This window comes from Littorina saxatilis, linkage group LG9 (assembly GCF_037325665.1).
Source record: "Littorina saxatilis isolate snail1 linkage group LG9, US_GU_Lsax_2.0, whole genome shotgun sequence".
Taxonomy (NCBI): Eukaryota; Metazoa; Mollusca; class Gastropoda; order Littorinimorpha; family Littorinidae; genus Littorina; species Littorina saxatilis.
Window position 1 is genome coordinate 49169219 of NC_090253.1, and position 21279 is coordinate 49190497.

General features: G+C 41.0%; 2 long non-coding RNA genes across 2 annotated transcripts in view; both read right to left on the minus strand.

The window, feature by feature from the left end:
* Positions 1 to 275: 275 nt before the first annotated feature.
* Positions 276 to 6641, minus strand: LOC138976303 (uncharacterized). The gene is made up of 5 exons (XR_011458941.1): positions 6476 to 6641; positions 4622 to 4785; positions 4027 to 4100; positions 1883 to 1997; positions 276 to 1320 (listed from the first exon to the last, which is right to left on the minus strand). It is a non-coding gene; the product is annotated as an uncharacterized lncRNA (long non-coding RNA).
* Positions 6642 to 20041: 13400 nt separating this feature from the next.
* Positions 20042 to 21279, minus strand: part of LOC138976342 (uncharacterized) — a 12919-nt gene continuing 11681 nt past the window's right edge. The window contains exons 2-3 of the long non-coding RNA XR_011458948.1: positions 21019 to 21198; positions 20042 to 20652 (exon numbers count right to left, since the gene is read on the minus strand). This is a non-coding gene — a long non-coding RNA (uncharacterized lncRNA). The remainder of the gene's footprint in view (positions 20653 to 21018; positions 21199 to 21279) is intronic.

Here is a 21279-nt window from a genome sequence, read left to right on the forward strand (position 1 = left end):
GATTACATAGAGTCACATTTTCTCAAGTGACTCAAAAAACTGCTCCAGGGGCTTGCAACGTAGTACAATATATGACCTTACTGGGAGAATGCAAGTTTCCAGTACAAAGGACTTAACATTTCTTACATACTGCTTGACTAAAATCTTTACAAACATTGACTATATTCTATACAAGAAACACTGCTTAATATGTAGGTAAATGCACAACAGGTTGTGAACAGAAAATCCCAAAACGTAAGGTCTTAAAAGCGGGGAAGTCTGAAAAGGAGGGGGAACCTAAAATGTGGCGATCATAACAACCGGCATGGGTGGCCGAGTGGTAACGCACTTGCGCTCGGAATCGAGAGGTTGCGTGTTCGACCCTGGGTCAGGCCGCTATTTATTTCTCCCCCCTTTCCTAACCTAGGTGGTGGGTTCAAGTGCTAGTCTTTCGGATGAGACGAAAAACCGAGGTCCCTTCGTGTACACTACATTGGGGGTGCACGTTAAAGATCCCACGATTGACAAAACGGTCTTTCCTGGCAAAATTGTATTCTTTCTTTATTTGGTGTTTAACGTCGTTTTCAACCACGAAGGTTATATCGCGACGGGCAAAATTGTATAGGCATAGCTAAAAATGTCCACCAAATACCCGTGTGACTTGGAATAATAGGCCGTGAAAAGTAGGATATGCGCCGAAATAGCTGCGATCTGCTGGCCGATGTGAATGCGTGATGTATTGTGTAAAAAAATTCCATCTCACACGACATAAATAAATCCCTGCGCCTTGAATATGTGCGCGATATAAATTGCATAAAAAAAAAATCAAAACAAAATCCCTGCGCTTAGAACTGTACCCACGGAATACGCGTGATATAACTATAAGCCTCATATTGATTGATTGATTGATAATTTATCTAACAAAGTTCAGGTATGGATATATATATATATCTGTACACACAGTCACTATGTACATTGCATCTGTTCTCATTCGGCACATATCCGCATCCTGCCTAGACGGTTAGCTTCAGTCGCTTCCTGTAACGTTGATCTAACGCCAGCATTCTAGCCTGTTGATACACAGTTTCTAGAATTCTGAGTGACCTGCTGCAGCACAGCTGGTCTCGGCTTAAAAAATCTTGGTCAACAAAGATGGGGTACAAAGTGTTATAAAATAAAGCGTCCTTCCAAAGTCGATGACAGGTCCCCAGAGTATTCACAAAATTATATGGTACTGGAAGCCTTGCATGGCGACGAAAAAGATGTCCACGCCTACATGAAGAAGTATCCTTCACGGCTTCAGCGGAAACAGTCGGCTGGGGATGAGGACTAATGGTGAACCTATGTAAAAAATATAGACAAGAACAAAAATATGTCAATGGGAAAACAAAGAAAGAAGTAGAGAAGGACCTCCCCACCTTAACACAGTGAAAATGAAAAACACATGTGAATGTACTTATTTTTTAACACCCCCCCCCCCCCCCCCTCCAATTAAGACCAATTATCCAAGATATTTTTCAGTCCTCAAAGGAGAATTTCACTGTTCTCATGGAACCCTCAAGAAAACTGAGCTGTGCTAATATATTATATAACTGATCCCTCAAATTCAATATTGCAAGCCACTATACATTCCTCATAAAGGCACATTCCTTCATGCTCACGTGTGAAAACTAACATAAGTTTACAAGTGTGTATCTATTTATAATAATAATAATAATAATAACGGGCATTTATAAAGCGCCTTATCAGAAGTTCAAAGCGCGTGACAACAATACATGTATAAAAAATTCATACAATCACTGTCAGATTCAAACAACACATCATGCACATCTCACATCCCCAGACTCTATGCTAAGGCCAACAAAACAAAATAGTCTGTTTACGGTATCCCAACCGACCCCACCTGTATCTGTTCCTTGCTGTTCTCCAAGGGACACCATGGTGCAGCAAGCTGAAGGGTGTCCTGTCGTATTTCCTCGAAGTTGTAGTAGGCAAGCAGGAGGTGGGGGGCGACTGACCTGCAGCAGAATTCAAATCAATTAGTCAAGTCACTATGACATATCTTTATTGTTATCGCCACACCAACCCTAAATTTTTCCTTCCATACTGTACAGGGTCCCCACTGCTTTTTAGAAACAAAATTCCATGACTTTTTCATGAGCCTCAATAACATTTTCCATGACTAGATCCACAGGTCGCCATTTCCGAACACGCAAACTTTTTACGTCTTGTCACTGCCAGTTTTGACACTGGCTTGCTTTGCACTGAATTTGAGTCAGTTTCTACGCAGCGTCTCTTCGACAAGCAAGTCAAGCATTTGCTAGGCAGTCAGATTATCGGTAATGTTTGCTGGTCCTGTCATTTCACTAAACTGGACCAGCCACTGTTTGTATCCATCTGCACTTTCGTAAATTCTGTTTCGTAACCGTCACTGTGACTTGACGAACTGTCATTTTTTTCACCGCGATACACAGTTCATTGCGAAGATCTTCCTCGGTAATTCGTTCCAATTCCGCATACTTTTTGTTGTCAAGAAACAAATGAAAGAAAGTTTCAAACTCATCATCCTCCATCTTGCTTGTCGAAGCGCTAAAGTACTTTATCGATGCAAAACCAAACAAGAAGAGCAAACGCTCGATCGAGTCACTTTCGCAGTTCTGAATATTATATGAGGCATCAGATGGACAGGAAGAAATTGCTATTCACAACACAATGAGTCACGTTCACATAAAATTTGAGCCCGGTCACTTTTATAGTTTCCGAGAAAAGCCCAACGTTAAGTTGTGTGTTGCCGAACAGAAAAGGCTAGCTATCTCCCTTGTTTTTCTGATAACGTTCGTAAAAGGCTACAGATGTAAATACTTTGATGTAAAGAATAATCCTACAAAGTTTCAATCACATCCGATGAACTTTGTTAAAGATATAAAATGTCTAATTTTTCCTTTGACGCTGACCTGTGACCTTGAAAAAGGTCAAAGGTCAACGAAACCATCGTTAAAGTGTAGAGGTCATTGGAGGTCACGACTAAACAAAATATGAGCCCGATCGCTTTGATAGTTTCCGAAAAAAGTCCAACGTTAAGGTGGTGTCTACGGCCGGCCGGCCGGACAGACTAACACTGACCGATTACATAGAGTCACATTTTCTCAAGTGACTCAAAAACTTCGACGAAACCGACTCAAATGCAGCGCAGACGACACGACGAGATAACGGAAGGAAGTGAGCCTCGCTTTGGCTCAAGTGCCGTTAAAAATACCGTTATTCTCGTATGCAAATATGAACGAGAAGTTGGTCATACGAACAAGCCTTGTGCTGGAGACGCAAATCGCGGGGGGGGGGGGGGGGGGGGGGTGGTGGAATGGCTGGGCAACGAAAATCGCCGCTGGCGTGCTAAAGGTTAATTTTTCTTTCTTTCTTTTTTTTTTAAATTCCATGACTTTCCATGACTTGAATTGAAATTCCATGACTTTCCAGGCCTGGAAAATTAAAAATCAAATTCCATGACTTTCCAGGTTTTCCATGACCTGTACGAACCCTGCTGTATTTGTTATCCTGAGAGAGAAAAATCCATGTTGCAGACTCAACTGGAAAAATTCCCTTCTCCATCATCTAGTGGACAGAGCTCACATGATTACAAACAAATCTTTTTTTAAAGTCACATACTTTGTGCGACAGTGTTAGTTTACTGCAACTGTAATTTATAAATAGCAAATTAATAAATATCACTTATCACTATCAGATAATCAGCTAAATGCCTGGCAGATGACCCTCATTCAAAGTGAGTCGTGGCTAAACCATGAAACTAGAAAAACAGGTTATACAGTGGAACACCCCTTGACCTACAATAATCTGAGAAAATTCAGTCTTAAAAAGGAGGGAGTTTTAAAAGGGGGGTAATTTTACAGAGGTTGTGAACAGAAAGTCTGAGAAAACATGGTCTTTAAAAGGAGGGAGTCTTAAATTGGGGGGTTCCACTGTACCACAATATAAATCTCACACTGACAGCGGACAAAACCGAGAAAACACCCAGTATACATCGGTACTCACAAAAGAGTTACAAGTAGCATCTCCAGGAGCCGAAATCCCAAGCCCTTGATATCTGCACGTTTAGCATCTTGTACCTGGAATAGTATGAAGATAACATGTCATTGTCACCGTCAGTAAATCACTTTATCAAAATTATCAATATCATATGATTACTTACTAAAATAACTTTATGAAGTGATCTAGCACTGTCAATGGCAATAGTATCATGACAGTTTGACAGTGAGATTACGATTAATCATCCTCATTAACAAATAACATAGATCAGTTCTAATGTAGTACCTGTTTGTAGTGAACTCACCAGCAGGAGTATTGCATGTATTAATTGCGCATTACTGAATCCATGCACCCACATAGTCTCTTACTAATTTGCAAAACCATAATGACTTCAAACCTCTGATGAATTACATAACTCATTTATGAAGAGTAGTTAATACTAATAGTTGTAGTACAAACCCAAGTTTGTGTGCGTGTTTGTATGTGTGGGTGTCGAGGGGTGGGGGGGGGGGGGACGGGGACGGTTACCGATGGTTCACCCACAAAAATGTACACTTACTAAGTAACACTTAAGTAACTATTTTCAAAGCTTCTTGCTTACCTTGGAATAGTGTCAAGCAGCTTATGTTGTGTCTAGATCAGCCATCAGATCTTCACACTCAGCGGGGTCAGCCTGCACATGCTGCAAACTGGACATGCCTGCAATTCTTGAGTAACCAATCTGTTGTTGCGGAGACAACGGAACCATGCTCAAGTCAGGTCCAACTGAAATAAAAGCATATTGTTAGCTGATAAATGATTTGGTCAAGCAAAACCATGCGGTATTTTTTTAATAAAATATTTAAATTTAGGCAAGCGATTCACAGAGCGCAGCGCAGCAATTCACAGAGCGCGGCACGTTGTGCAGCGCAGCGATTCCCAGAGCGCGGCTATTGCTCTCACCAGCGCAGATTGTTGATGCGCTTTATTTTTGTACATGTATGCATGATTATCAGCAACATTTTACAGTCTTTCTTTGAAAGCAACTTCAGGGCTGCAAGACTACAAAATTGCACTTTATGCAGACTGAATATATATATATATATATACGCGTTCAAATCAACTGGAAAAAAACCCACGCTGAAAAAATGATCTGCGCATGCGCGAATTCCAAAATGGCTGCTGAAGTGTTAAACTGGTGTGACACCGATTAACAGTTCCGCGGCACTGTACTCGGATAATTGTTTAAAAACGTCATCCCAGTTTAAAAACTCAGCTCCTTTCCATATATATAGTAGAAGCCATTGCAATGACATGTAGTGATATGAGTATGAGTATGACTGCCAAGTATTCAAGGTCGGTGTCACAAACTGAAAACTCTGCCTGAACAATCCTTCTCATTGCGGTCAATGCGCATGCGCTAACATGGGGAGATTAATCAGGTCGTGAACAACCTAACCCTTAGCCTTACCCTAACCCATGGTTCGATCGGTCAAAGGGTCGCATTTTTGTAAGTCCAAGATTGGCGCATGCGCATTGACCGCAATGAGAAGGATTGTTCAGCAGAGGTAGGCACGTTTTTACATCGACGCGGCGATATACTGGTGAATTCAGTTGAAAGAGTGAGAGAGAGAGAATGGCTCAGCTCTGTTTTTCGTTTTATTGACAGTTTTATTTCTCAAATAGATCAGATAGATGTAGCTGTTGTAAACTTTGCGATTGTGAAGGAAATGTATCGGCAGAATACATCGCGCGTCGTGAATCGCAGCGTTCCTCGTAGTGCAGCGCGTTGTAAATCGCAACGCTGCACAACGCGACGCGCGCTGTGAATCCACTTCGTTAAATTTATGTATACCTCGCTGATGCAAAAATAATGTACTTATTAACTATTAGCATTTAGCTGGTCATTCAAACCATAGCTTGTTTAAAGCTAGTAGTAGCAGTAGTATTTAGTACTAGTAGTAATGATTTAGTAAAATACTACTATAGTAGAACTCGAACTCCTATTGCTAGTAAATTACTAATTAGTGCACACAAGAACAACAATGGCAGTTGGCAATGGCACTGGCAGAATACGATCAAATATCATTATTAGTCTCACCATGGGTTGACGTCCCATCAAAATGAATCACTGAATGAATTAGGGACTGAATCAAACTTCAGAGACATCATTGCAATTTTTCACAAAGACTGATTTTCAGCAAACAGCCATGTTTACCTGTACAAATGTATCAGTGCTATCACTATGACTATAAGTATGACAGTGTGGTAACTGGTAAGCTTAGTATTTGGTTCGAGCACAGGCGAAAGGTATCGTCCACTGGACCACCAGACTACTTTCATACTCAATACCAAACACTGTACATAATAAGGAAGTTGTGGTCCAGTGATTGAGTGAATACCTTCCGCCTGTGGTTCGAGACAGAGACAAAGTTGAAACTTAATTCGAGAAGCCAAACGGCTGACGAATACTTACGTATTTTGAGCAAACCCCACACACGTCGACCTCAAGTTGATGTCTGCTGGAGTACGTAGTCATAAAAACGTCCATAAAGCTTGGTTTTGAAACGTTTCTTTGCACGAGTTAGATTTATCCGCCATTTGTGATAACAGTTTACTGTACATGGCGCATGCGCGGTCTGCGCGACGTTACCAAACTATCGCCGGCACAGGCCACTGGCACTGATCTAAAAAGAGAGACTGACAAGTACAGGCACCTTATGGTGACTGATAACCCGACAGGCACAACCATGCTGTTGTTGTACGTTGTTGTGTTTTGTAGTTGTTATATTTAGTCAAGTTTTGACTAAATATTTTAACATCGAGGGGGAATCGAAACGAGGGTCGTGGTGTATGTGCGTGTGCGCGTGTGTGTGTCTGTGTGTGTGTGTAGAGCGATTCAGACTAAACTACTGTACCGATCTTTATGAAATTTGACATGAGAGTTCCTGGGTATGAAATCCCCGAACGGTTTTTTTCATTTTTTGGATAAATGTCTTTGATGACGTCATATCCGGCTTTTCGTGAAAGTTGAGGCGGCACTGTCACGCCCTCATTTTTCAACCAAATTGGTTGAAATTTTGGTCAAGTAATCTTCGACGAAGCCCGGACTTCGGTATTGCATTTCAGCGTGGTGGCTTAAAAATTAATTAATGACTTTGGTCATTAAAAATCTGAAAATTGTAAAAAAAAAAAAAATTTGATAAAACGATCCAAATTTACGTTTATCTTATTCTCCATCATTTGCTGATTCCAAAAACATATAAATATGTTATATTCGGATTAAAAACAAGCTCTGAAAATTAAATATATAAAAATTATTATCAAAATTAAATTCGGTCCAAATCAATTTAAAAACACTTTCATCTTATTCCTTGTCGGTTCCTGATTCCAAAAACATATGTTTGGATTAAAAACACGCTCAGAAAGTTAAAACAAAGAGAGGTACAGACTGAAAAGCGTGCTATCTTTCTTAGCGCAACTGCTACCCCGCTCTTCTTGTCAATTTCACTGCCTTTGCCATGAGCGGTGGACTGACGATGCTACGAGTATACGGTCTTGCTGAAAAATGGCATTGCGTTCAGTTTCATTCTGTGAGTTCGACAGCTACTTGACTAAATATTGTATTTTCGCCTTACGCGATCTTGTTTCAAGTTCAGATGATGAGGCCGTGTGCGCTGCCAAAAGCAACTAATTAAAAGTGTGTGTGTGTGTGTAAAGCCGAGCGGTGGTAGCTTCACGTAGCTCCTAATATGGACCGGCTCCTAATATGGACCACCTCCTGTTCTGAAAAACTAACGGCGCTTGAGCGCTCAAAAAAGTTTTGTTCGCTGTATTGCAGAAACACAAATCTCAAAACCGTTAGGCTTTTTCTCTTTTTTTCACTCAGTTTGGCAGCGTTCACTCTAAACGGCTTTGCCGCCAAAAACGGACTCGTTTCTGTCCACAGCCAAAGCTTTTATCACACAAAAATTGCTATATATGACAGCTAAGACCGCATTTGTTACATTTTAGCAGGGTTGACCCCGAGTTTTTACCGTGCAAACAAAAAATATTAGCAAGATCTCAAAGTATGTGCGAGTCCCCTAATATGGACCGCCTTCAACAAATCGAGAAAAAAAAGCTAAAAGCTATTTTCAATAATTCATTAAGAAGCTTGCTGGAAATAACCTATAACTAGTCCTCGAGATTTAAAAAAAAAAGTCTTCTTTTCGTGGAAGTTGATAATTTCACTTATTTTCACTCTGTTTTTGATAAGCTTCTTTAGTTTCCTGGTGTGCTTCAAATAATGCTCTCATCAACCCGAAACAGATCAATCTAAAGCATATTTGAATTAGACTGACTTGTACACTAAGTTGTATCATGTTATTTTGAAGTATAGGGGGCTTTTTACAGTGATTTGTGAAGGCCGCTTCACTGATCCATATTAGGCGCCCAGGCTCCTATTATGGACCATTTGTGATTTTGTCTGTATTTAATTTTTGTTGAATGTTTATCAAAGCTATTTCACTCTAATAAGGCCTAACGGTTAACCTAAGAGAAAAGGACTACCAAACACAAAATAAAACTTCTTCGCAAGAAAACAAGCTAGTTATCAGCATGAAACAAAAAGTGGTCCATATTAGGAGCCCTTCCTAACTGTCTGTGTCTGCGTCGAAGATGTTACCGTGAATGTGTTTTTAAAAGACATTTGACAGGACGGCATTCAAACCACACGCACCAGACACGAACCGACGAACAAAATACTTCTGACAACAAAATGTAAAATCAATTAACAAGAGTGTAGTAAGATTCCAAATTGTATTCAGACCAAAACAACAATCATAAAAATATACATGGGTTCTTTCATATGTGTGTGTGTGTGTGTGTTGATGATGATAACTAGTTTTAACGTCCTCTTAGAACCGCAACTTGCTTTAGGACAGGTAGAGTTAATATGCTTTATGTGGGGACAAGACACTGAACAAACATGCAACCAGAGAACACATATATGATCGTGTTATAATTATATCTGGAAGTCTTTTGCGATATTTCAAAATGGGGATGGAAGTAAAGATTGTGTACGCGGAATATGGTTGGACTGGAGCGGTTTTGTAGGCTTATTTTTTTAATTTTTGTTATGTGGGATATTGTTATATTTTTGGCTGAATAGGTAAGTAAATAGATAACTGGAAAAATAATACAATGAAGAAGAAAAAGCTCGGTGTGAGGAACGGAGATCAGGTTTTTTTTTAAAACAGATATCCTATTTCAGCCTTCTACTATTGAGAGACACAGGGTGTATGCTAGCTTCCATTGAAGCGTGCAATGTTTATCTAAAAAAAAACTCATGGGGTTTCAGGTTATGTTCGTTGACAAGGGTGTGTAGGTTGCAGAAATCTTGCTGGAGTGATTGGCAGCGGTCAAAGAGGTGTAACAAAGATATAAACTGTCCACATTCACAGAGACGGGGAAAGCACTTGTGAGCGCATCCATGGCCATCCGTGCGAATTCTGAGAAGTATTTTAAGGAGGGAGGTGGGGAGTGTAGGCCTGTTTTGTTTTGTTTGTCGGGGCAGAATAAGCCAACCATGGGCATTGCCTTCTATTTTCAATTCTGTTTCCCAGTGACGCCAGGCAACTTTGGCCATTTTGTGTTTTGCTCCCGTCTTTGTTAATTTTATGTCATGAAATGCTGCTTGATCTGTAACAGCCTCTTTTGCTTCTCTGTCAGCCATATCCTTGCCTCTGATCCATGTGTGTGAGGGGAAGTACGTAGCCTAAGGGTCAGTTCTGTTCAAGAGGCAATGATCTGGTGACAGAGGAACAATATTTCCGTCTGAAGCTCTTCCCGGTTTCTGGAACCATTTTGAAGAGCAGTTATGCTGGTTTTGAGTCGGAGAGAATCACGACTCTTGTTGAAGGTCGAGGGGGGGTCATTGATATAGTGGCATGCTAACGTAGCCAGCATTTCTGCAGTGAAAATGGACACATCCTTGTTGAGTTTAATTTTTTTTTAAACTTATTTTGAGGTCAGGAATGACAAAAGCACAGTCAGCTTGGTCATCATTTTTTTTGGAGCCGTCAGTAAATATTTGTAGGTGATCTTTGTTATTGTTTGAGATTATTTCTTTTACTATTGATGAGACAAGTACAGGGTTATCTTTTTTTGTTACACCCAGATCATGATCAGGGATGATAATGGGGGATTCCATGAACCAAAATGGGAAGGGGTGAATGGGAATGTGGGCCATCCTACCTGGGTTTACCCCCACTTTCTTGAAATATCGGTTGAACATATAGTCTGCTAGTGGGATCGTTGCTTCGTGTATTTTGGGTGTTTTTCTTTTTAGGTTTTGGTAAGAGGCCGAGGTTATTGTGTCGAACTCAGCAGTGAGCTCTTCGTTCACAGCATTGTCAAAAGTACTTGCTCTTGATACGTACTGGGCCGACTTTAGTCTTCTTTCTTCATCGAGGGGCAGCCAGCCAGCCTCTTGATACACTAGTTTGTTTATGGAGTCTTTTGGGAGATCAAAGATGAGTTAGAGTGCAGCCATTTCGGCTCTTAGGCACAATAATAGCAAACTAAAGAAGGGGAAGGGAAACGAAAGGGAGGGTAAAAACCACGCACTTCTTTACTCAAACTTCATAAAACCGACTGTAAAACTAACACCGGCTATTCTCCTTTCTCAATCATTATCAAAATCGATCCTAAAACAAAACAAGTCGCGTAAGGCGAAAATACAACATTTAGTCAAGCTGTCGAACTCACAGAATGAAACTGAACGCAATGCAATTTTTCAGCAAGACCGTATACTCGTAGCATCGTCAGTCCACCGCTCGTGGCAAATGCAGTGGAATTGACAAGAAGAGCGGGGTAGTAGTTGCTCTGAGAAGGACGGCACGCTTTTCTGTACCTCTCTTCGTTTTAACTTTCTGAGCGTGTTTTTAATCCAAACATATCATCTCTATATTTTTTTGGAATCAGGAACCGACAAGGAATAAGATGAAAGTGTTTTTATTTTTATATTTTATATTTTTTATTTATATGTTTTTGGAATCAGAAAATGATGTCAGATGAAGAATAAGATGAACGTACATTTGGATCGTTTTATACATTTTTTTTCTACAATTTTTAGATTTTTAATGACCAAAGTCATTAATTAATTTTTAAGCCACCAAACTGAAATGCAATACCGAGGTCCGGCCTTTGTCGAAGATTGCTTGACTAGAATTTCAATTAATTTGATTGAAAAATGAGGGTGTGACAGTGCCGCCTCAACTTTTACAAAAAGCCGGATATGACGTCATCAAAGGTATTTATCGAAAAAAATAAAAAAATGTCCGGGGATATCATACCCAGGAACTCTCATGTAAAATTTCATAAAGATCGGTTCAGTAGTTTGGTCTGAATCGCTCTACACACACACATGCACACGCACACACACACACACACACAAACTTGACTAAATGTAAAGAGACAGTATGTATTGCATCTAAACACGAGCTAAGTAAAACATTATCAGAAAAGGTAGAGCAAGAGAAATCCCAAAACTCAAATTCGAGTCACTGCAGTTCGTACTGTACAAGTTGAGAAAGTTGCAAGTCCAGTCAGTAGCCACCATCTCGGACGGATGTTTCGGGGAGGGGGGGGGGGGGGAGTAGAACAAATGCCTATCTGTGGTCCTTCGCCGCTTCGAATTCCTTACAGGTCCCACACACATGGGAAAACGATTAACTCGGCCAGTAGCCTACCCCAGCAAAAGTGCAAAGGAATATAGAAGAAAACTAAAATCTGACCGCGCTAAATAGTCAGGTTAGAATGACCTACTTTCTCTGCTCAACGCACGGGCAATGCAGTCTCTCGTGTACACTGTACTGTGACAAGGCTCATAATTATAGAGAAAATAAGAGATACCCCCAAAAATGTTTGTGCACTGCACTTTTTTTCACATTTATAAACTGATGATCAGTGTGTGTATGTGTGTGTTCAGTTGTGTGTGCGTGTGTGTGTGTCAGTTCAAGGGGTGTGTGTGTGTGTCACTGTGTGCCCGTGTGTGTGTGTGTGACGGTCAGTCAGTGTGTGCCCGTGTGTGTGTGTGTGTGTGACGGTCAGTCAGTGTCAGTCACAGTGTGTGTGTGTGTGTGTGTGTGTGTGTGCATGTGTGTGCATGTGTGTGTGCCGTGTGCAGTGACAGTGTGAATGTGTGTGACGGTGTGTGTGTGTGTATGATGTATGTGCAGTGTGTGTATGTGTGTGTGTGTGTGTGTGTGTGTGACCGTGCTGAGAGAGAAACTAGAGAGAGAGAGAGGGAGCCGATAATCGTCTGATTCTGCAGGTTCGGCACCAGGCTGATGAAAACGCAGAATAATCCATCAAAACAACACTCTAACATCAAGTTTTAGAAACCAGAAAAACTTATCGAAACTCCATAGGTTTCGTGGTGTTTTGCGCACTGCTGAAACGCGTTTAACACGACGTGAATCGCCGTGCGTTAATGTAGCGAAAACGTCCAAAACGCAGACACCCAAACTCGATGTTTTACTGTGTTTTGCAGCCCGCTAAAATCTCAGGGATTTTATTGCGTTACGGCAGTTTTTCTAACTTGATGTGAATCGCACAGGTATAATGCCACAAAATTCAGTTGATTAACTTCATGTTTCATGTTATATGCCACGTTATAGTGCCAAAACGTGACTTTTCGCCCAGTGATCACCGATGTACAACTGACAAAAACGCGAACACTGCAGGATGTTTTATATGTACACATCTGTGGATCCTCAGATTGCAACTTCGATTGTACAAAGTATTGATACATATTATGCTTAAATGCAAGAAACACAATCATACTCTGCTCTTGACATAAAATGCGGTTTATCGCAACGTTCCCACCTATATCTATAAGCTGGTACACATGTTTTCGTGGCTCCATTTGTCAAAGCTCTGTTCAATGGTATTCAGCGGAGGCTAACGTAATTTTAGAAAATTCTGCTACACATATGTCAAGAAATACAATTATGCATTGTGTGTGTTAATCAGGGGTCGACACTAACTTATTTGGCCTGGGGCCACACTGGCCCCAGAGATGGAAATTGCTGGGGCGGAAAACAAAAATCTGGGGCCCACTCTTATTCATGCTAAGTATATATATATATATATATCAGAATCCCCACTTTTTCCAAGTGGTTCTCCGCCATAAGATCTGCACGGGCGGCAATGCATTGTCTGTTTTTCTTCATCGTACTGAAGCCAGGGAAAATCTTTCAACCACTTGACATTGAAATTACGACAGCACTTCGCGCTTTTGGCTGCATTGGTCTCCTTTTTATATTTAGTCAAGTTTTGACTAAATATTTTAACATCGAGGGGGAATCGAAACGAGGGTCGTGGTGTATGTGCGTGTGTGTGTGTGTGTGTGTGTGTCTGTGTGTGTGTGTGTGTGTGTGTGTGTGTGTGTGTAGAGCGATTCAGACTAAACTACTGGACCGATCTTTATGAAATTTGACATGAGAGTTCCTGGGTATGAAATCCCCGAACGTGTTTTTCATTTTTTTGATAAATGTCTTTGATGACGTCATATCCGGCTTTTCGTGAAAGTTGAGGCGGCACTGTCACGCCCTCATTTTTCAACCAAATTGGTTGAAATTTTGGTCAAGTAATCTTCGACGAAGCCCGGACTTCGGTATTGCATTTCAGCTTGGTGGCTTAAAAATTAATTAATGACTTTGGTCATTAAAAATCTGAAAATTGTAAAAAAAAATAAAAATTTATAAAACGATCCAAATTTACGTTTATCTTATTCTCCATCATTTGCTGATTCCAAAAACATATAAATATGTTATATTCGGATTAAAAACAAGCTCTGAAAATTAAATATATAAAAATTATATCAAAATTAAATTGTCCAAATCAATTTAAAAACACTTTCATCTTATTCCTTGTCGGTTCCTGATTCCAAAAACATATAGATATGATATGTTTGGATTCAAAACACGCTCAGAAAGTTAAAACAAAGAGAGGTACAGAAAAGCGTGCTATCCTTCTTAGCGCAACTACTACCCCGCTCTTCTTGTCAATTTCACTGCCTTTGCCATGAGCGGTGGACTGACGATGCTACGAGTATACGGTCTTGCTGAAAAATGGCATTGCGTTCAGTTTCATTCTGTGAGTTCGACAGCTACTTGACTAAATATTGTATTTTCGCCTTACGCGACTTGTTTCGTTTTTCACCACCCTGTTCTTCATCTTCATTTCCATGTCTTTTTACACCAGGGATGTGTCGCCACATTTTGCGTTTGGCATTTGAAGGCGATACTTATCTCTCACGCTAAAGAGCGCAATCTGGGAGTTATTTCCCTTGCGGCATTGTCCTTCGACGATTTCAATGGGTTTTTTTTCTTGACTGCGGCATTGATCGTAACGCAAATTTCAGTGACGACTTTGACTGGCGATTTTTAGTGATTGTCTCTGGCATTAGAATTTTCGGTTTGTCATTGTTGGAATTTATCCTGGGGCGGAGTGGGCCCCAAGCTTCGGCAATGTCTGGGGCGGAACACAAAACTCTGGGGCGTTCCGCCCCCCGCCCCCGCTAGTGTCGAACCCTGTTAATGCTTTATGGTTCACACTAGAGATACTCATGGACAGCAGGTAAAACTATCAGTGCACAAAATACCGCAGGAGAATGCAACCTACGGGTGAATAACAAGGACAGACACAGATAACCCTTCCAAATACCAAACGAATGGAGATAACAGAAACATTGTAAACATTGTAAACGCACTTCAAAAATACAGTCACTCAATATAAACCAGGACACAACGTAAACATAACTTGTGGTTTATGTGTGTGTGTGTGTGTGTGTGTGTGAGTGTGTGTGTGTGTGTGTGTGTGTGTGTGTATGTGTGTGTGTGTGTGTGTGTGTGTGTCAGTGTGTGTGAGTGTGTGTGTGTGTGTGTGTGTGTGTGTGTGTGCGTGTGTGTGCGCGTGTGTGTACGTGCATACGTGCGTGCGTGATATTACTTAATTTGTTAACATGATTATGTTATATATGAATACGACAACATGAAAAGAAATGTTTAACAAGTCGCGTAAGGCGAAAATACAACATTTAGTCAAGTAGCTGTCGAACTCACAGAATGAAACTGAACGCAATGCCATTTTTCAGCAAGACCGTATACTCGTAGCATCGTCAGTCGACCGCTCATGGCAAAGGCAGTGAAATTGACAAGAAGAGCGGGGTAGTAGTTGCGCTAAGAAGGATAGCACGCTTTTCTGTACCTCTCTTTGTTTTAACTTTCTGAGCGTGTTTTTAATCCAAGCATATCATATCTATATGTTTTTGGAATCAGGAACCGACAAGGAATAAGATGAAAGTGTTTTTAAATTGATTTGGACAATTTAATTTTGATAATAATTTTTATATATTTAATTTTCAGAGCTTGTTTTTAATCCAAATATAACATATTTATATGTTTTTGGAATCAGAAAATGATGGAGAATAAGATGAACGTAAATTTGGATCGTGTTATAAATTTTTATTTTTTTTTACAATTTTCAGATTTTTAATGACCAAAGTCATTAATTATATTTTAAGCCACCAAGCTGAAATGCAATACCGAAGTCCGGGCTTCGTCGAAGATTACTTGACCAAAATTTCAACCAATTTGTTTGAAAAATGAGGGCGTGACAGTGCCGCCTCAACTTTCACGAAAAGCCGGATATGACGTCATCAAAGACATTTATCAAAAAAATGAAAAACACGTTCGGGGATTTCATACCCAGGAACTCTCATGTCAAATTTCATAAAGATCGGTCCAGTAGTTTAGTCTGAATCGCTCTACACACACACACAGACAGACACACACACACACACACACACACACACACACACACGCACGCACATACACCACGACCCTCGTCTCGATTCCCCCCTCTACGTTAAAACATTTAGTCAAAACTTGACTAAATGTAAAAAGACGAGGTGAATGGTGGAACTTGACGCACACATACCTAAAGCCGCATTGTTCAACAGGGAAGTGCATTCTAAATGCACTGCACGATATCATATTCTGTGCGACTTGCTACATATAAACGCTCAATAAAACATCTAACACAGACAGCGAGACAGCGCTGTACACAACATGGGACTGAAACACAGACACACACACTGCGATAAAACATCTAGCACAGACAGTGAGACAGCGCTGTACACAGCATGGGACTGACACACAGACACACACTGCGATAAAACATCCAACACAGACAGCAAGACAGTGCTGAACACAACATGGGACTGACACACAGACACACACTGCGATAAAACATCTAGCACAGACAGCAAGACAGCGCTGTACACAACATGGGACTGACACATTGACACACACTGCGATAAAACATCTAGCACAGACAGCAAGACAGCGCTGTACACAACATGGGACTGACACACAGACACACACTGCGATAAAACATCAAACACAGACAGCAAGACAGCACTGAACACAACATGGGACTGACACACAGACACACACTGCGATACAGAACGGCAGACACACACATTTAAAGACATACTTAAACATATCATGTTCACCCTTACTTATTCTCTGAGGATGAACACTTCTGCACAAGCAGGTTCGTAACATTTCGTAATAAAGTACGTAGGCTACTTTGTTACAGTGTTTTTTGTATGTCTAAAGACACCGCATATCTAATCAAACGACACTGTTCAAGGTATGTCACAGCTATGATCGATTCAAGCAAACCAAAAACACATTTCCAGGAAACAGAAAGTAGGAACTTGCTCAGTTGTTATTCTGCTTCTTGCTTCATTCACACGTCCCAGCAACAAGGAGGGCCTGTCTAAGAAGCGGAGATTAGCAGAGGACACACTTACCTGCTGTGATGAACAGTACACAGCCTCCACGGTTTGATATGTCTGTAAAAACTTGAATACACACACACAGTGACAAGACTGGGTCGCAGTGTGACCTGGTTATGCTATGGGGAAAACACAGCCGAGTGCGGGTGTATCAAACATGTCACGTGACTAACTGTCACCAAACAGGCGCTTGCTTTTGAACTTGCAATAACGAAGGTTTGCAAAAGAGCACTACATTACCTGATGTGACAAATCACCCAAGGGTTAATATTTGTTTTTGTTTTTTAAATTCACAGTCAAAGCCAAGCCTGGATAGCACGTTGTTATGGTATATTTAGAAAGTTGACTTTGCAGCATGTTAAGTGGATCACATGAGTTTCTTCAGTCATCACTGGTGTGTTCAAGTATGGACTTGCTTTCATCATCACTGACCGCGGTAACAGAGACAACTTAATCTACTGCACTCACGTGCTGCCAAACACTGCACTCTCCGTCCTAAACATGTTCATTCCGGTAAAACCCAGTGCTGGGTGTGCAGCTGTTATGATTGACTGTTCCATGCGCTGCAGCGGTTTGCCTAGCATGATTACCTTCAATAAGCTTTAGAAGTCAGAGGCGTTGTGACACGGATGAAAACGAACACCGAGTATCACCTGTCAGTCAGTAATGAGCTGTCTATTGTTTCTGCAACAAAACAAAGTGTGTGGTGCATGGTGACTCTGGGTCACTGGACTCATAATTGTGACCGAGCAGCTCTGCCAATGTTTTGTTAATCTGTTACGTAAGCTTATTTGTTGTTGACATTATAAGATGTTTGATGGGTTGTTGACAGATCATGCAGCTTTTTTGTCGATCCGAGGAGGAGCATATATGCCCCCGAGGACCGACAAAAAAGCTGGTCTGACAACAAACCACCAAACTTCATTGTTGTCATCATTTTGGCAGTGAGAAAACAAGTGCCAAATCAACACAGGGAGCCATGCTTTGAAACACGAGTTCCGTTTTGGTAACTCATGGTTTGGGGCCCCAGCACGTTGTTGTAATCAAAGCTGGCGTGTGAAATCAACTTTCTGTGTTTTGAGTTCATAAAATGTTGAGATAAATATGTCAGGTTTGAGGATGCACAGTTATGTATGTTCCTCTCAGTATTCCAGCCCCTCGGTTTTCAGTTGTAAATATTAAGCTCAGTGATCGAATGTGGAAGCTACGTTGGGTCAAAGGTCACAGAAGATTTGCGTCGTGCAGCGAAGGAAAGAATCGCGATCCTGTTTCTTGTTTCCGACTCATTGCCTCTTTGTTTTTCATTAGACCTGTCAGTCTGCTTGCTCGGCTTTGTTAGATGTTTGAATATCTTGTTGCATGCTATGTTCTTTGCTTTTATTATTATTTCTTATTTGCGCTTCGTTTATCGATACAGCGTCTTGTGCACGGGTCAATATTTGTGTGTCAGTGGTCAATTGGTTTGACTTGAACTTGACGTTCGTGTTTCTCCGAACGTCTTTGTATCGAAACACAGATACACGCACTCCATGACTTTGTAAGAAGACAAAACATAGGTTTCAATTGTTTGTGGTGAATTGATGACCTTTCATGAAGTAGTTTTGTTTTTTGTTTACTTTTGCCAGTTTGCCTGTTCGTTTTTGGAACTTTGCAAAGCAGTGTCGTGTCGTCTGTTTAGGTCTGGGGAAACGCCAATGAAAAGCGCCGAAGAATCCCCGAGCGTTTCTATTGGGTTTGCTTTTGATTATCCATGTATAAACTGCTTCCTGCAACTATGGTAAACGGGGATTTATTGCATGGGGAACATGCGATTTATTTCCCAGGTGTTTGTGAATGAAAACTCGTGAAAATGATGACAATGGGTTTTGTTTGTATCTACAAATTGTTAATCTGATAGATAGATAGATAGATAGATAGATAGATAGATAGATAGATAGATAGATAGATAGATATATAGATGGTTCAAGAGATTCAACCACACACACACACACACACATACACACACACACACACAGATTTTAAATTCAAGTGTATTGAAATCATGACAGAACAATTCAGTTGTGAAGGTCATAGCCCTGGGACATTGTTTTACAAAATTGCAGCGGTAGAAGTTATACTGCAATTGGTTGGTTATGTATGTAGTTGTTTGTGTGTTTCTTCAGCCTATTTGGCTATTAAACACTGTGTGCTTTGTTTATTTACATGGTGGTCTCTCTATCTACATTCATTTCGTTCAGTCAATTGAAGAAGGTTGTACAAAGTTAATATATTTCCACACGTTTTTTTTTATCAAATCTTGCTGATTTTGTTTATTTAAACAACTTGTTGGTGAAGGAAGGGGTAGGGTGGAGGGGTGGCGGGGGTTGTTGTGTGGATGTAGGCCCCGGATTAAAGCTTTCACAGTACCTACACTGCATTGTGTGTCAAGAATTTCGTTGACACTACTCAAACCGAACAAAGGAAAGAAAATATTCCATCCATTGTCGTACCCTAACTAAACAATATATTTCAGTGTTCATTCATTCAAACTTGCTGTGCCATTAATAGCGACATATGTTTGCTCACGATGTCATTTTCACGCTTGTCAGCAACACGGGGGATAACCGGCTTGACACTGAACAATGTGCATGACACGATTCACGGCAGACTTCGTTGTTTTACTCCGGAGTTTGTGTTCCTTGTCTGGATCAAATGTATATGCTACAGCTTCACTGGTGGTCACATTTGCTTCGATCTGCATTGAGGGTGGAAGTATAGTTGGTATACTTTCCGCGTAATGTCCCATCATAGCTGGACATTGTGGTGATCGAACGCCGAAAATGGCTGCTCGATGCGGCGTTTTGAAGGCGAACCTGCTTCTAATTGTCGCCAAAACAGCTCGTAACCAGCTTCTGTACGGGAGTCTGAGGGTCCAGGGAGTCATACCATTGCGAAGAAGGAGTAGTTTAAAGTTAAATGCTGCGTCAGAGCGTGCAGACGAGAGGTGGTCAAATATTCGAGAAGGTCGAACACCATATTGCCTTCCTTGATATGAGTCAAAAACTTCATGACGTTTTTTTCGCGCCAGCAGTTCTACTTATCTATGGCATATCTCCTTCACTTATGTCTCTGCTGTCGAGTTCGTGGAAGGCATCGCAGTGACCGACCGTCTCGCTGGTTATTTCCCGTACAGCAACAAAACCAGAGACGAAGAGTGTTTGACGAAGGCTTTATTTCTCAGAACACAAAACTAGGAATTTGGTTTTGTTGGAGATGAAAACCTAACAAACAGACACTATAGACAGATCAAAATAAAGCAAATCAAAAGACAAATTAAAGCAACATCTAACCAAGAAAAAAAAGCAATGCAAATTCGACAAAAATCGATTGAAAATATTTTGCAATGGTTAATTCTGACAATACATTCTGGTCAACAGAATATCATCATTGATGTGAAAGCAAACCGTTGGTATATCTCTTAACACAATATCATCCCCAGGTGTGCTTAGCAAAGCTTCGACTTCTCGGAGACGATACATTTCCGAAAAAAATACGGTAACCACCAGTGGAGTTTCTCAATGTTGGTCATGGGATAACGTACAGTGTCAGTGTCTCTGTTAAAGAAATATATATATATATATATCTTGTAGGTAGGTCTCTCAAGGGAGGAGTCCACTCTTCAACTCACGGGGTAGATCCACATGACTGACACGTGGTCGACAGTTATAGGTGTGACGTCATATGTCTCTTACGTCAGACACTGGGCTGTTGGTCTCTGTGTTCCGCTCTCAGCCAAGGCGTGTCGGGGGAAGAATTGATACCTGAATATAAATTACGGGACTACAATGAGTATGCCTTGATTTGTAAATATGCAAAAGTAAACTTTAGCAACTCGCTTTTAAGCAGACAGGACGATACCCCCACCATACACAAACACACGTATGTACGCACGTGCGAACACACACACGCACACGCACACACACCACACACACACGAACTCACACACACACACACACACACACACACACACACACACACACACACACTCACGCACGCACACGCGCACTCAATAACACACACACACACACACACACATATTATTATTCACTCACACACATATACAGAGAGGAACAAAAGCAGCAAATGAGACAGTCAGTCAGGCAGAAGAATTGTGGACAGAGACTCACCTGTTTATACCGGCGATACAGGTCAAAGAAAGCAAAGCAGGGCGTGGGAACAGTGGTGGCGATGACTCCCCGATCACTGCCGTTGACCCACAGGTGGAGCTCTGCCTTGGTCGTCACTATCACTCCCACACGTGTTCCCTCCGGCAGGCTAAATGTTGCGTCGTTCAGGTTGTTCTCCTCCTGTTGACATGATTCTGTGGACTTCATATGTATGTGCGTGTGTGTGTATATATGTGTGTGTGTGTGTGTGTGTGTGTGTGT